Consider the following 12,855-nt stretch of genomic DNA (forward strand, 5'->3'; position numbering starts at 1 on the left):
GACAAAGACAGAAAGAAAAAGACAAGATTGAGGAACTATGTCAGACTAAAGGAGATGTGAAAAATCCAAACTGTGATCCTGTATTGGAGCAAAATGAGGGGAAAATCAGTTACAAAGGACATTTTACCCTTGGGAAATTTTGCATATACTCTGTATATTAGATGACAGTGTTACATCAATGTTAAATTAGGTGCAGTAACTGTGCTTTGGTTATGTGGGAGAATGACCTTGTTCATAGGAGAGACATGCTGAAGTATTTATGGGTGAAATGTCATGAGAGAGAGAGGAAGAGAGAGCGAGCAAGCAAATGTGGCAAAATTGCTAAGAGCTGGTGAATCTAAATGGTTTGAAATTTCTCAAGATACTTCAAAAACAAACGTATGGTTACCAAAGGGTGGGGGGGGGAGAGATAAATTAGGAGTTTGGGATTAACATATACACACTACTATATATAAAATAATCAACAGGACCTACTGTATAGTGCAGGGAACTATAGTCAATATTCTGTAATAACCTATATGGGAAAAGAACCTGAAAAAGAATGGATATATGTATAACTGAATCACTTAGCTGTACACCTGAAACTAACACAACATTGTAAATCAACTATACTCCAATATAAAAGAAAAATAAAAAATAACTTAAAAAAATTTGTCAAGATGAAAAGTTGGAAGGGGTGAGCTTGAGAAGCCAGTCTGGAGGAAACTGACCAAACTCAGTGTTGTATATAACAAAGAATTTGACTGGCCTTTGTCCCTGGTTCCTTATGGGGAGACTAAATCCTTGGAATTTCCCAAGTATTAGAAGTGATATTCATGGTGGGCCTTGATAATTTATGCCAAGGAGGTGACTCATGGTGGCCCCTAAATGGTTTCAGGACTGGGGCTGGCCAGTTATGGGAAGAGGGTTGGGGCTTTGAGCCATGGGGAGGGAGGTCCAGGAAGGGGGCCTGGAGATTGAGTTCAGCCTCCAGCCAATGATTTAATCACCCATGCCGACATAATGAAACCCCTATAACAACTCTGGACACAAAGCTCAAGGACACAAAGCTCAATGGAGCTTCCTGGTTGGTGAACTCATCAATGTGTCAGGAGGGTGATGTACCATGGTTCCACGAGGAGATAACACAGAAGCCCTGCATGCCGGCCCTTCTCAGACCTTGCCCTATGTGCCTCTTCATTTGGCTGGTCCTGCTGATTTGTATCTTCTCTATAAAACTGTAATCCTAAGAATAGCACTTTCCTGAGCTGTGTGTTCTGTGAGTAGTTCTAGTGAATTATTGAAACTGAAGGGGGTTGTGGGATCCCCCAAACTGTACCCAGTGAATCAGAAGTGCCTGTGGCCTGGGACCCCTCTGAACTTGCAGCTGGCACCTGAACTAAGAGCAGTCTTGTTGGGGATTGTGCTCTTGAACTTGTGGGATCTGCGCTAACTACGGGTGCTTAGCACTAGAGCTGAATGGCAGCACTCCATTTGGGGTTTTTAACCGAACGCTGAATGAAGAACTCACCTTTCTCTCTGTAGCCTGCATCAGTTTCTGGACTCCCTCCTTAATCACCAGGTTCCCATTCTCAGATGTCCTTGGCCCCAGTTCCACTCCCAACATCCTACCTGGGGGACTCTGGCTTTCTGCTCCACCATTCCGACCAGCCAAGGGCAAGATGAAGACATCTTTATGAGATTAAGACCAACCTTGGGTGTCCTCCCAGGCTCAGTAAGGACCAAATTTCCTCAGAATTAGGGACAGTAATATGTATGTGTTTGGGAGGGCTTCCCTGGTGATGCAGTGGTTGAGAGTCCGCCTGCCGATGCAGGGGACACGGGTTCGTGCCCCGGTCCGGGAAGATCCCACATGCCACGGAGCGGCTGGGCCCGTGAGCCATGGCCGCTGAGCCTGCGCGTCCGGAGCCTGTGCTCCGCAACGGGAGAGGCCACAACAGTGAGAGGCCCACATACCGCAAAAAAAAAAACAAACAACAAAAAAAAAATATGTATGTGTTTGGGAAGTGGGGAGTTGTCTCAGTGTCATCTTTTTTCTTCCCCGCATTCTTTCATCTCCTGAGCACAAGTCTGTAGTATGGACAAGTCTAGGAATCAGGGGCTGTCAGGAGGGACCTCACACATCACTGAGCATAACCCTCTTATATACAGAGAGGTAAACCGAGCCTGTGAAAAGGAGTAACAGGGCTGGGGTGGGAACCTGAGCCCGCTGACTCGTAACCCAGGCTGCCTCCCCTTGATGGGGCACAGAGGCCCCTGCCCCTGTGGGCAGCCATTCTGAGTCTGTGCCCTGCCACAGATGTGCATGCAGAAGGCAGGGAGGCAAAAGAAGGAAAATCGAGTAAGCCCACAGGCCAGGGAAGACACTTCCCATCCAGGCCCGTCCACAGCCTTCATCAGCGAGGACCTCAGAAGCCAAGAGGTCACGTCGGCAGGGGGTGGCAAGGCCAGATGTCAACCTCTAGGTGTAGAGACAGGCCCCAAACACCCCTGAGCTCACTTATAACCCATTAGACATCTTTCACCCATGATTTTCAACATTGCATCTCAATAGGAAACACACCCCCCTCATTTATTGGAGCCCAATTCATCCTTCAAAGGCTTCTCAGTGGGCCCACCCCTCCCATCGTTGCCATCAGAATGAACCAATCCTTATTCTACGCTCCCACAGTCCCTTGCTCATCCACATACTCTTAGGCCATGAGTCCTACACATCTAGTATCCCTATGTGCCCAGACCAGCACCTGCAGAGACCTAGTGCTCAGAAAATGTTAACTAGGGACTTCCCTGGTGGCGCAGTGGTTAAGAGTCTGCCTGCCAACTCAGGGGACACGGGTCCGGGAAGATCCCACGTGCCGTGGAGCAACTAGGCCCGTGTGCCACAACTACTGAGCCTGCACTCTGGAGCCCACGAGCCACAACTACCGAAGCCCACGTGCCTAGAGCCCGTGCTCTGCAACAAGAGAAGCCTGCGCACTGCAACGAAGAGTAGCCCCCTCTTGCTGCAACTAGAGAAAGCCCAAGCGTAGCAACGAAGACCCAACACCTCCAAAAATAAATAAACAAATAAATAAATTTATTTTTTTAAAAATTTGACTACCCTCAAGGAATGTACACTGTTACAATTATAAATTAATGTACAATAGTATGTTAAAGTTTTGTATTAGTATTACTGGGATGGGGCTAGAAAAAAAAAAAGAAAGAAAATGTTAACTAAATGCCTGCCTGACTGAATCTATTATTATAAACTCAAGGAGAAAAGACTGAATTCAACTCAATGCAAGCATTGGCTGAGAGCCTGCCATGTGCTGTGCACAGTGCCAAGTGCTTAGTATACAGACCCCTGTCATCAAGGGGCTCACAGCCTACTGAAAAGTCACAGAAGTAAATTATTATGATAATTATGATATACATGTATCACAGAATTTATTATATAAGTAATGCAGTATGGTGCCTGGTGTGGTAACAATGTCATGTGCCAACTGAAATAAGCAGTCCAGGACTTCCCTGGTGGCGCAGTGGTTAAGAATCCGCCTACCATTGCAGGGGACACGGGTTCGAGCCCTGGTCTGGGAAGATCCCACATGCTGCGGAGCAACGAAGCCCGTGCGCCGCAACTACTGAGCCTGCGCTCTGGAGTCCACGAGCCAGAACTACTGAAGCCCGCACGCCTAGAGCCTGTGCTCCGCAACAAGAGAAGCTACCGCAATGAGAAGCCTGCGCACTGCAACGAAGAGTAGCCCCCGCTCGCCACAACTACAGAAAGCCTGTACACAGCAACGAAGACCCAATGCAGCCAAAAATAATAAATAAGTAAATTTGTTTAAAAAATTCAGGGAGTAAAGGAAACCTCCTTACAGTGGGGGAAATGCACCCAGGTAATGCACTGCGTGCAGAGGTATCACTATTACTTAAATTTTCATTGGGAAAAAAAAGAAAAACAAAAATTGTCATTGGGGGTGGCATGGGATGAAGTGTAGGGTACTGCATTGCTGGGGTGGGGAGATGGGAGATGGAATGGCTGTGGCCCTTCTTCACTATGGTGGGGAGTCATTTGGCTTCTGAGGCCTCCGGGAACATGTGCAGGGGAATGGAGGACTGGGAGTTACCAGTGCCTGATGAGGAATGTGAGTGAGCAATTAGGACTCCTTGATGGGACCCTGAAGGAGTCCCTCACCTCTTACAGAGAGGGTTCATATGGCTGACTCAATACTCAGCCCTCTAGGGAATTCCTGGTGGTCCAGTGGTTGGGACTCCGAGCCTTCTCTGTCCATCAGGGAACTAAGACCCCACAAGCCACAGAGCCTGGCCAAACAGAACAAAGCAAAACAAAAAAACCTCAGCCCTCTAGGTCTCCTATGTTAAGGCGAAGGCATTGATGGGGAAGGGGTGGGACCCTGAGATGGGGACATTCGTACAGACATGGAAAAGGCTAATTCTGAACTCCTAAATTCTTTTGAAGTGTCTTGTCTGTAGAGACAATCTCCTCTTGTCGTGATCCTGTCTCCTGGGACATCAGCCTCAGAACCCTTCCTGCCTCCATCCCTCCTGGCCCCAGGCCCTTCATGAGTTAGATCCCAGTACAGCCTGGGTGGAGAAGCACAAGACCCACGCTAAGAGGAGAATGCCCCCAGACGGAAAGAGTCACAGGCCCTAGCAAACTGCCTTGGCAGGAGCCCCAGGAGCATGTGTGGAAGAGGGTTTGAAGGGAAACACACTCAGGAGCGTGGAATGGAAGATCCAGTTTGGCCAAACTCATGGCCACGGATGCTCATCCAGGATTTGGGACTTCACGTATTGGCTTGAGCACCTGTGGAGGAATTCATAGCCTGCTAGCTTGCTTAACTAAAGCCTGGACTTAATGGTAACCTAGAGTTCATAAACTTGAAATGCCAGAATTTCCCTGGCATACTATAGAGGAAGGAATCCAAAATCTCAGAGAGATGGGAATGCTGGATTGGATTTATTATGTGCAATCTGCTTAGCCACCCCAGCCATGTATTTTAAGGGAGTCTGGAAAACACTCCCTTCACCAACGCATTAAGAAATGCATTGGTGGGCTTCCCTGGTGGCGCAGTGGTTGAGAATCTGCCTGCCAATGCAGGGGACACGGGTTCGAGCCCTGGTTCGGGAAGATCCCACATGCCGCGGAGCAGCTAGGCCCGTGAGCCACAACTACTGACCCTGCGCGTCTGGAGCCTGTGCTCCGCAACAAGAGAGGCCACGATAGTGAGAGGCCCGCGCACTGCGATGAAGAGTGGCCCCCACTCGCCGTAACTAGAGAAAGCCCTCGCACAGAAGCGAAGACCCAACACAGCCATAAATAAATAAATTTTTTTTTAAAAAAAAAGAAATGCATTGGTAAGGGCCACCAGAATCCTTGGCTAGCTCTGACGGCTGTCCTCTGTAGGCTGGAGATGCTAATGGGGGACTGGATACTGAAACTTAATTCCTTGATCTTGATGAGAATAAGGGTATCCTGGTGCGGTAAAGAGCAGATGGTAGTACTTAACAGCCAAAGGCAAGGTAACTACGATGACCCAGAATAAAGCGTGGGAAAGAATGCTCATCAGGTGGACAAAGTGACAGGCGCTGGACCGCAGTCAGCCGTTTCCCCCAGGCACTCCAGGGCTTGTTCAGTGGACCCATGATGGCAGGGATGGAAGCTATGCTTTGGCTTAATAACATAGTCTTCCCCTCTCTGAGGCTAATCTGGCTGTAGCCAGTGCTGATTGACCATCACTTACAGCCTGATTGGGTACCATTCTCACCTGGTGTAGACTGATTTGACTGCCCGCCCCCCCCCAGTGTGGATGGACTGTGCTTTATCCTCAAGAGAACAGACACAGGGGACTTCCCTGGTGGTCCAGTGGTTAAGACTCCACGCTTCCAATGCACAGGGCATGGGACTGGTTCCTGGTCAAGGAACTAAGATCCCACATGCCGCTAGGTGCAGCCAATAAATAAATAAATAAATACATACATATATATATAAAATAACGTATATAAAAAAAGAGAGAACAGACACATATTCTAGGTATGAATTCACTGCTGCCTACAGTACTTCTGTCAGTGCCACCATTTATGGACGTACAGAATACCTTATCCGTCACCATGGCATGCCACATAACATGGCCTCCAATGTGGGCACATATTTTATAGCCAAGGAAATGGACAAATGAGCTCACACCCAAGGCATCCACTGGTCTTACCATGTGCCCCATGACCCAGGAGCAGCTGGCTTGACAGAATGGAGGATTGGCCAGCTAAAGGCACAGTTAGAGCAGAGCTAAGAAACTACACCCTACAAGGTGGAAGCGCTATCCTACAGGATGCGGTGTATTCTTTAAACCAAAACCAGAATCGTATGATATGTAACTGAGAGGTGGGGGTAGCAGCAGCCTTTTCGCTATTATAGCTAAAGTCTGTAAACTACTGGAAGAACTTTTGCTACCCATCCCCAGAACCTTGTCCTCAGGGAGTCTGGCGATCCTTAGCATTCGAGGGAGAAACATTTGCACTGTGGAATGATCACAGTATTGATGACTTGGAAGCTGAGATGGCCCTGGCCATTTTGGTTTCTCATGCTACTGAACCAACAGGCAGAGAAAGGGGTTACTGTAATGCCTGGGTTGACTAATCCCAATTACCAGAGAAAATAAGCTTGCTACCACGTAACAGAGGTAGGCACTAGAACTGGAACCCAGGGGATTCACAAAGTGCCTCTTAATAATCCTCTGCTCGGTTGTCCTGGTTAGCAGAAAACTTCAGCAACCCACAGTGTCAAGACTACCAAGGACTCAGACCCCACAGGAATAAAGGTTTGAGTCACCACCAGGTAAAGAACCCAGTCCCTGGTGGTGCAATGGTTGAGAATCCACTCACCAATGCAGGGGACACAGGTTTGAGCCCTCTTCTGGGAAGATCCCACGTGCTGCGGAGCAACTAACCCCGTGGGCCACAACTACTGAGCCTGCGCTCTAGAGTGCGCGAGCCACAAGTACTGAAGCCCGCACGCCTAGAGCCCGTGCTCTGCAACAAGAGAAGCCACCACAATGAGAAGCCCTCGCACCCACTCACTGCAACTAGAGAAAGCTCGCATGCAGCAACAAAGACCCAACGCAGCCAAAAATTTAATTAATTAATTAATTGATCGATTAAAAAAAAAAAACTGCCCAGCCAAGGTGCTGGTAAAGGATAAGAAGAATACATCATTGGAGGAAAAAGTGGGCAGCTCTGAATATGAACTTAGGCCTCATAACCCCCACTGTCCCCTGCTAACTTATGGGAGCTAATATTTTAGGTCTCAGTGGACATATGACATCACCTCCCGATGATATAGTAGCCAATGTGACCCAGTGTGTCCTCTGTGCTGGGGACATGGGTTTTTCTTCTGGAAAAGGCTAAGAGGAGCTTCCTGAGGATGCTCCAGATTCCCCCTCCCCACCTCCCCCCACAGCCCTGTGCCCCGGAAAGCTGAGCGGCATCAGAGGACTCCCACACCCCGCCACTTGGATTCAGCCAGTGAGGGACCAGTCGGGGGTCTGAAGATGGGAGGATAGTGAAGACAGGGAATTTATTCGCGGCTTCCTTCCCTGCAGAATCAACACTACCTACGATGATTGAAGGTCACAGCTATTGTCAGGCACCCTCTCCACACAGCTCTCTCTGGCTCGGGGTTCCTGTCATCTGCTCCCTCCCGTCGTCAGACCTCAGGTGCTGACACCCCACTATTACTAACCATGAGATACTGCAGCAGCCCCAGCGATTTCTCCATACCCCACCCACACCTTTATGAACAATCACTTTATTAAACTCTCTTCAAAATTACTCATCAGTGTTCCTGCTAGGACCCTGGCACATAGAGCATGTATTTTAATCAGGATTAGTTTTGGCAATGAGCAACAGAAAACCTAAAATAACAATAGTATACGCAAGATAAGTTTGTCTTTCTTATATAAATTAAACTTGGTGTTAAGCAACCCAAAGCTGGTATGGTAGCTCCATGAAGATCAGATCATACTATTTTTTGTATACTTTAAAAATTAACATCATAACAAAAGCTTTCCAATAGCATTACAAACTCTTTAGAAAGAATCAAGACTTGGCTCAAGTACCATCTTCTAAAGCACTTGTCCTGATGCTCATTCCAGCTCTAGAAGAATAATCTCCCTCTCTCAGAACCCCAGTTTCTACCCCTAAACACACACACACACACACACACACGCACGCACGCACGCGCTTCAGTCACGGCATCTGTCACACTAGAGTCCCTTATCTGTTTATGAGTCTGTCTCCTTCTTTGACTGAAGGGAGCTTCTCTTTTTGTCTTATTATCTCCAACCCCAATCTGTGGCATAAAACAGAGACCAATAAATGGGTCTGAATGAAAGGACATTTTAAGGCCTACAAAATATTTCATCATGTAGATTCACCCTAGATTGTTCCTTTATTACTTTAACATTGAACATTTAGGGGATTTTAGTTTTTCATTTTAAATATTATTGTAGGATTTTCATTTGATCAATGGAATAGGTGCCCCTGGAAGAGACTTATACTTGCTATTTCATCAGACACAGGCATGCTGACCCCATTTGCCCCTCTGGCTACAGTCTAATCAGATAGGTCAGATTTACACTCAGTAATTATCTGGTAATATCAGCAATCTTCTCTAAGAAGCCCTGCTACTTTTCCTTAATTTTCTTTTTCACACTCTATGTGGCTCATCTCAGTTTAACCACAGCCTTGGTTTTCTACCTGTGCATGTGAAAAAAAGAGAGGAGAGGGATAATCTGCTGTGTACCAGGTACTCAGGTGTGTCCTCATACTTAATTGAATTCTCCCCAAAAGCTTGTGAAAAGAGTTTTGGAGAGACAGACCTGTAAACACAACCCTGTAATGAACGCACAGTTCCACCACTTGCCTGCTAGAGAATCTTCCTCGAAGTAACTTCGTTTTGCAGAGCCTCCGTTTCCTCGACTGCAAAACCGGGATGAAAATACCTGATGTGTGGTTGTGAGGATTAAATGAGATGTCTGTGAACATGGCCTGGCTCTAGGTAGCGGGTCTGCAAATGACAGGTTCCGTCCCGAGTGAGGAGCTCAGAGCAGGGTTTCAGCTCGGGGATCTAAAGCCAGCATGTCGGGGCATCCTCACCGCCCTGGGGGAGGGCATCTTTAGGACCAGCAAGACTGTGGGGTAGGGGGAGATTCCTGGGGCTCCTGGAAGGAGGGAATCGTTGTAAGAGAGGGCAAAGAAAGCTTCCAGGCCGACCTGTGTCTAGGGAGCTGGGAGTGGGCCAGGGGAAGGGTAGCTGTCTCAGCGCGAGGGGGCCCAAGCGGGCAGCCGGCGAGGCAGGCGGCTGGCTGCGCGGGGTGGGGGTCTTCGGCTTTCTCGTCCTGGGAAGATCTTGAAACTCAAAAAAACGAAGCAAGCCGGAGGGCTCTTCCCCATCTTTATTGTGGTAACTGAGCCCGAGCTAGCACCTCCCCCGGCTGGAAGGCGGGAGAGTCGTTAGGGACACCTGCCTCTCTCCCTCCCCCGCCCGGCGGGAACCCACCGAGACTGCGCGCACCTGGGCACCCGCTGCGCCTGGGAACACTTGGCGCCGGAGGCCGCCAGGCTACCCCGCGGGAAAAGGGGCGGGAGCGCAGCCCTGGCTGCAGGGAGTCCCTTAGGACACCGGAGAGTGCTATTGACATGATTATTAAAATAACCATCCACAAGGAAACGGAGTGAGGCTGGCACCAAAATAAAGAAATCCGGGAGCCAGGAAGAAGTAAATCCGCCAGTGTAAAAGACATTAACACGTAATAGAGAATGTTTTGCAAATAGTGGGGACAGAAAGGATTATTTATGAATAATCCTGGGATAACTGATTAGCTCTTTGGGGAAAAAAAAGAAATTTAGATGCACATCTTCTATAATACACGAAAATTAATTCAATTCCTGATTGGGGGCGGGAGATTAAACTACAAGTGCACAAAAAGACAATAGAAGTAGGAATGTATCCATCCTTTGGAGGAGAGAGGACTTTCTAGGCTTGAAGGAATGAGATAAATCCCGATAGGGAAGATGGACATGTTGGTTCATACAAAACAAAACAAAAACAAAAAAACTGTAGGCTTAAAAAAAAAGTGAAATTAGAAGTAGTCAGTGAGGAGCTTCCCTGGTGGTGCAGTGGTTAAGAATCTGCCTGCCAAAGCAGGGGACGGGTTCGAGCCCTGGTCCAGGAAGACCTTACACGCTGCGGAGCAACTAAGCCCATGCACCACAACTACTGAGCCCTGTCGCCTAGAGCCGGTGCTCCACAACAAGAGAAGCCACCGCAATGAGAAGACTGGCACAATAGCGAATACCCAGCACAGCCAAAAATCAAATTAAATTTTTAAAAATACATTAAAAAAAAAAAAAAGGCTGGGGCTTCCCTGGTGGCACAGTGGTTAAGAATCTGCCTGCCAATGCAGGGGACACAGGTTCGAGCCCTGGTCCGGGAAGATCCCACATGCTGTGGAGCAACTAAGCCCGTGTGCCGCAACTACTGAGCCTGTGCTCTAGAGCCCGCAAGCCACAACTACTGAGCCCGCGTGTCACAACTACTGAAGCCCGTGCACCTAGAGGCCGTGCTCCACAACAAGAGAAGCCACCGCAATGAGAAGCCCGCGCACCGCAAGGAAGAGTAGCCCCCTCCTCCCCACCTTGCTGCAACTAGAGAAAGCCAGTGCGCAGCAACGAAGACCCAACACAGCCAAAAATAAGTAAATAAATAAATTAAAAAAAAAAAAACTAGTAAGACACTAAGACTACAAGCAGACAACAGACAATACAGTGAAGGAAACAAGATGGGAAAATAATGTTATCAGAGAAATGAATACCATTTTAACTGAAGAAATTAAGATTTTTAATTTTTAATTTAATTTTATTTTTTAAAGAAATGTTAAATGCTGATGGGGATGAAGTGGACCTTTCATACACTGTGGTGGTTTTATACTAACATAAATTAGTACAACAGGTGTATCAGGGAGACTTAAAACACAGAGGCCTCTGATGCTCAATCATTAGGGAAATGCAAATTGAAACCACCATGAGATAACACTTCACACTATCAATTATGATGGCCACTATCAAAATTAAAATTAAATTACCATATGATCCAGCAATTCCACTTTTGGGTATACACACAAAAGAACTGAAAGTACGATCTTTTTGTTTATTTGTTTGTTTTTGGCCATGCCACGTGGCTTGCTGGGATCGTAGTTTCCTGACCACGGATTGAACCTGGGTCCAGTGAGTGAAAGCACGGAGTCCTAACCACTGCACTGCCAGGGAATTCCCTGAAAGTAGGATCTTTTTTGTAGTAGGCGGGCCTCTCACTGTTGTGGCCTCTCCCGTTGCGAAGCACAGGCTCCGGACGCGCAGGCTCAGCGGCCATGGCTCACGGACCTAGCCGCTCCGCGGCATGTAGGGATCTTCCCGGACCGGGGCACGAACCCGTGGCCCCTGCATCGGCAGGCGGACTCTCAACCACTGCGCCACCCGGGAAGCCCTGAAAATAGGATCTTGAAGAGAGATTTGTATGCCCATGTTCACAACAGTTAAAACGGAAACAAACGTTGAGGGATGTCCACTGAGAGATGAATGGATAAGAAGCAAAATGTAGAATGTACATACAGTGGACTATTATTCAGCCTTTAAAAAAATTTTTTTTTAATTTTTAATTTATTTATTTTTGGCTGCATTAGGTCTTCGTTGATGTGCGCGGACTTTAGTTGCCGTGAGCTGGGGCTACCCTTCGTTGCAGTGCGCGGGCTTCTCATTGCGGTGGCTTCTCTTGTGGAGCACGGGCTCTAGAGCACAGGCTCAGTAGTTGTGGTGCACGGCCTTAGTTGCTCCGCGGCACGTGCGATCTTCTCGGACCAGGGCTCAAACCCGTGTGTCCCCTGCATTGGCAGGCGGATTCTTAGCCACTGCGCCACCAGGCAAGCCCCAGCCTTTTTTTTTTTAATGTATTTTTATTTGGCCGCGTTGGGTCTTCGCTGCGGTGTGCAGGCTTCTCATTGTGGTGGCTTTTCTTGTTGTAGAGCACCGGCTCTAGGTGACAGGGCGCAGTAGTTGTGGTGCATGGGCTTAATTGCTCCGCAGCATGTGAGATCTTCCCGGACCAGAGCTCAAACCCGTGTGCCGTGCATTGGCAGAGGAATTCTTAACCACTTTGCCATCAGGGAGGTCCCTATTCAGCCTTTAAAAAGGAAGGAGGTTCTCACAAGTTACAACATGGATGATGAACTTTGAGGATATAGTGCTAAATGAAATAAGCCAAGCGCAAAAGACAAATACTGTATGATTCCACTTTAATGATGTAATCAAAATTACGGAAACAGAAAGTAGAATTGTGGTTGCCTGGGGCTGAAGGGAGGAGAAATGGAGTGTTTAGTTTTGCAAGAATTCTGGAGATGGATGGTGGTGGTGGTTGCACAAGAATGTGGATGTACTTAATGCCACTGAACTTGAAATGGTTAAGATGGTAAATTTTGTTATATGTGCTTTACTACAATTTAAAATTTTTTAAGTTAAACAAATCCCCCCCGCAAATCACAGAGGCCCTTAAGCCAATTTTAAGGAAATAAGTATGAATTTGGAAAATACTTTATGACCAAAGATATTTATTGCCCCAAACTGGAAAACCCAAATGTCTGAAAGTAAAGGAACAGCTAAATAAACTATAGTACATCTGTAGTTCTATGTTTTAATAATGTTTATTTTCCTGATTTTAAAAATAATACAGATTCATCATAGAAAATTCATCATAGAAAATTTAATAAATGAACAATTATAAAGATGAAAATAAAAACTATC

The sequence above is a fragment of the Aethalodelphis obliquidens genome, unplaced genomic scaffold, assembly GCF_003676395.1.
Source record: "Aethalodelphis obliquidens isolate GAN/ISIS:26980383/991018 unplaced genomic scaffold, ASM367639v1 scaffold31, whole genome shotgun sequence".
In the NCBI taxonomy this organism is placed as follows: Eukaryota; Metazoa; Chordata; class Mammalia; order Artiodactyla; family Delphinidae; genus Aethalodelphis; species Aethalodelphis obliquidens.